Source organism: Piliocolobus tephrosceles, unplaced genomic scaffold, assembly GCF_002776525.5.
Source record: "Piliocolobus tephrosceles isolate RC106 unplaced genomic scaffold, ASM277652v3 unscaffolded_28057, whole genome shotgun sequence".
Lineage (NCBI taxonomy): Eukaryota > Metazoa > Chordata > Mammalia > Primates > Cercopithecidae > Piliocolobus > Piliocolobus tephrosceles.
In genome coordinates, this window is record NW_022311040.1 from 1 (window position 1) to 4,431 (window position 4,431).

Genomic DNA, 4,431 nt, shown 5'->3' on the forward strand with positions numbered 1-4,431 from the left:
GCTGAAAGAGCGCGTGGCCTACTACCGGCTGGCCGCCCTGCACCACCAGCTGGCCCATGGCAAGCTGGCAGAGCACTTCTACCTCAAGGCCCTGTAGCTCTGCAACTCGCCACTGGAGTTTGATGAGGAGACCCTCTACTACGTGAAGGTGTACCTGGTGCTTGGTGACACCGTCGTCTACGACCTGAAGGTTGGTGGGGGAGGGGCAGGGCGCTCGGTGTTCCCGGCCCCCTTGGAGTGGGATCTCCACCCAGACCCCAGGGGTCTGGGTTCCAGCCTTCCTTAGGAATGGCCCAGTGGCTTCCCTGGAGCTCTGCACCCAGCTAGAGGAGCCGGCAAGGTTAGCAGATGCAACCCAGCTCCCAAGCTGGCCAGGCCCCACCCTCAAGAACTCAGTCTCAACGAGGGAGGCTGACACATGAGCGGGCAATGGTGGCTTCTGGGTAAAGAAGGGGGATTGTAGTGAGGGGGACCCTCCTGGAGGAGGTGACACCAAACTGAGTCTTGACAGTCAAGTGTCAAGTTACATTTAATAAAACAGGGTCGGGAGAAGGACATTTTGGAGGACGGCATCATCCTCACATTGAATCCACGATGCAAGATCCAACCCAAATCCCGGTGCCTCCTCTAGGAAGCCTGCCCAGGGTGCCACCCTGCACTGAGCAACTCCTTCCTGGAGTCCCGAGACACCTGGACTCTTCACATCACCCAGGAAGGGTGGGGTGGGGCCGGTGTCTTACCATCGGGTTCACAGACAGGGGAACCCCAGCTCAAGGCAGGTGCAGTGGGGTGGGGCCCCAGCCAGCCAGGCTGAGACCTTGCTGGGTCAGGTCTGTCTCGAGGGGAGGTGCTGTGCTCCCTCTGCCTCCAGCCCTTCATGGGTGGAGAGCTGGGACTAGCAAACTCAGACCTGGGCTGTCTCCACCCTCTGCCCAGCAGGCACCTGCCCCTCCTCCGCATCACACTGGCACCGTGTCAGTGCTCCTTATGGGCTGAGGGGCCAGGATGCTCCAGTCCAGGGACTGAGATCTTGGGGGCGTTAGAACAACATGAGAAGCTGGGGCAGCCCTAAGACCCCACCCTGTATCCCTCACCACAGGCCTGGGGCTGCCGGGGAGGCCCCCGCCCAGTGCTGGCGCCACCCGGTGGTCAGAAGTGGTCCCTGTGGCCTCCCAAGTCCCAGCCAGACAGGGAGGTGTCAGGCCCAGAGAGACGCTGCCCACCGCTCAGGGGCTCGTCTGGGACCAAGGGACGGGCCTCCCAGAAGTGGCCCTTTATCTCTCTTGGTCAAGCCTGCTGCCCACCCCGCCTGTACAAGAGGAAGGAAACGGCCAAGTAGTACCTGAGAGTCCATGGTTGGGGTTGAGGGGCAGAGGCCTCCTTCACCTCCTTCTCGAGCACAGCCCTCTGGGCCTCCTCGTGACGGTGCTGTCAGCCCAGGCCAGCGTCCCACAGGGAGGCCCCGTCGGAATTCCCCAAGGGCCGCTAAGGCCACACCCTCCTCCTTGTATAGGAGGCTCTGGACCCGGGGCCCAGAGGAGTGGGAGAGAAAGCTGGGCTGGATGGGGTCTGGAAGGCTGGCGGAGAGGCAGGGTAAATGGGCTTCCTTGTCGATTGCCTCTAAAATGAGGTCACCTTTAGTCTACAGGGGAGAGAGCGAGCCCTGGAATAGGGTGGATTAGGTGTGTCCTGGCTCACCCTGCCACTCACCAGCTGCTGCACACACTACAGGCACATGGAAATGCACACACAGGCACAGGACAACGCACAGTCAGGCACACAAACACAGGCGCGCGCACACATACAGGCACAGGTGCACACATAACCCGATGCACAGGTACACGCACAGTAAGGCACACAAACACGCACAGGCACACGCAGAGACATATGCTTTTGCTGGCTGCTTCCTGTGTAGTTGAGAAGCCCCCACCCCTTCAGGAAGCCGTTGCCTCCCACCCCCGGCTGAGTCAGGGGCCTCCTGGGCCCCCACAGGCTCCTGGGCTTCCCTCTGCCACAGCCCGGGCCGCCTTTGTGGTCAGTGTTCAGTCCCAGGTCCCTCAGACTGGGAGCAGATTTTAGCCTCAGCCATGCTCCCAGCACAGAGTCCAATGTTCGGCTGGGCCGGGGGGCATTAGATGAGCAGTTGCGGTGACTCGGGACCTTCTCACGCCCCTGCTCCGCGTGTGGGGCGGGGCAGTGAGGGAATGGACTGCTGCATCTTGGACTTTGTCCTTGGCCGTGGGAGCCGTCTTGAAGAGGGACAGGCCAGGCCTGGGTCTTAGCGAGGTCCCTTGGGTGTCCCTCATGTGGAGGCGCCGCCTGGGGAGAAGCTGGCGGGGAGATGGGAGGGTCAAGGTGGAGGTCTGGGAGGCAGCATCCCACCCCAGGGATGGTGAGTTTGAGCCAAAGATGCATTGAAAATGGGAGTGGAGGTCTGGGGAGTCACACTTTGTCAATATTTCAGGGAACATTGCCAGGGAGGACACCTGTGAGATGGTTTTGTACCTGGCCTGGCCCGTGGAGGGCCTGGAAAAGGTCAGCATGGACAGGGGCCAGAGGGGAGCCTGGATCACTCAACGCTGTGCCCCTGCTGTGGCTTGGAGCCACGGGTCCTGCATGGAACTCAGAGCAGGCAGGATCGGCCCTGTCCTCAGCCCATGGGGAAAGCAGCCACTGCCTGCAGAGAGGGTGGGACTGGGGCAAGAGGCTTGGGGTGAGTGGAGCATAGGGATAGTCAGGAAGGTTTCCAGCGGTTTCAGAGTTGTCCCCACCTCCTGCAGCTGAGACCACAGCCGTGTCACAGGCTTCAGGGCTCATGGGGTGAGCCAGCATTGGCTGGACATGTGGAATGACCTGGAGATGGGAGCAGCCTCTGGGAAGACAGGCTCCGAGTCCCCCCTTTTGCTGAGCATGGCCTGTCCCCTTCAGGAACGGTTTCATGCAGCCGGGTACTATCAGCTGGTACTGGCAGCCACCGTGGACCTGGGCAACAAGAAGGGCACAGCTGAAGACCTACACGCGGCCAGCCACCATCTCCCACAACTTCCTCCTGGACTGCGAGAAGTCGCTCTTCTTCTGTCAGAAGGCCAGGAGCTTCACCACAGTGCTCAATGTCTGCAGGGTCAACCTGTCTCCTCTGCCACTCTGCGGGTGGGGCCCCTGGTTGGCCCCAGCCACCCTCGCTGAGGACAGCATCCGAGGGAGTAGGTTTTGTGCAAGGAGGATGGTCTCCTGCCTCTCCTGGTGTCCCCCGTGGCTCATTTTCTGGGAAATGGAGGCATGAAAGCAGGGTTCAAATAGCAATAAATGTTTTTTTGCAATAACATCCTGAAGTCCCCAGGGCATCCTTCCCTGTGTGCTTCCTGGGCAGTGTCTAGGGCCAGCTCCTTCCCTGGTGACAGCCCTCTGTTCTTGGGGATGAGAAGGACCCTGAGGCCAACAGACCTGGGCCAGGTCACCATGAGCCTCGTTTTCCTTTTCGGCCAGAGAGGAGGTGGTGGTAGAACTCCCTGGGCAGCTCCCTGCTCTCCCTGCTCAGAGCTTTTGCTGTAGGTCTCGTGCCGCCCTTACCTTTATCCTTCAGGCCACTGTATCCGCATGTGGGGGTTCCTAGTGCCCCTGTTCGCCATTGAAGAAACAGAGGCACAGAGAGGTTCGGTGTCTCGCCCACCGTCACACAGCAGGTAGGGGCGGAGACACAGAGCCTAGTACACTGACCACACCACCCTGCCAGCTTGCTGCCAGGAAGGTGTCCCCCATTAGGACCCAAGGCCAACTCCTGGACCTCTCTTGTGGTGTCAGGAGAGCCACAGGCCAGTGAGGGTGGCCCCGGGGATCCCTCAGTGTCCTCTGCTCCCAGACTTGGTTGGGCCGAGCCTGGCCAGTCCCACCTCTGGCCACCGGTCAGCCCTGTGGGAAGTGAGATGCAGGGATCCCCACCTGTGTAGACGCTGCTACCCAATATTGAAAGCCTTATCTAGGCTGCTCCCTATGCCGTCCCCACAGGCCCCCTCCCCTCATCCCAGTCCCTGGAATCCCAGCTTTTCCTTCTTGGAATCTCTTGGCCGCAGGGAACACAACTCACACGGGCTCTTTGCCAGTTTACGGCAAGGAAACCAAGGTTCAGAGACTGTGGGTGTCCCACGTGATTCTCACATACACTGCACTCTCCCAGGCCCCTCTTTTAAACACTTTAAATGAGGTGACTTTCACATCGCATGCAATTAACTATTTCAACGCGAATAATGTGGTGGCATTTGTGCACTCACAGTCCTGTGCAGCCACTCACGCCATGTAGTTTCAAAACGTGTTCATCTCCCCAGAGGAAACCTGCCATCCTCACTAAGCTGTTACCCCTCCTTGGTATCCCCCAAGCCCCTCGTTCAATGGAAGGGGAAACTGAGGCCCAGAGAGAGACTTGCCAGTGGGTGG

At 59.9% G+C, this 4,431-nt stretch overlaps 1 long non-coding RNA gene across 1 annotated transcript; it reads left to right on the top strand.

Annotated features, from left to right (window-relative positions):
* Positions 1–6: 6 nt before the first annotated feature.
* LOC113221868 lies at positions 7–3,325 on the top strand. Its single transcript, XR_003308115.1, has 2 exons — positions 7–190; positions 2,929–3,325. It is a non-coding gene; the product is annotated as an uncharacterized LOC113221868 (long non-coding RNA).
* The last annotated feature ends 1,106 nt before the right edge of the window (positions 3,326–4,431 follow it).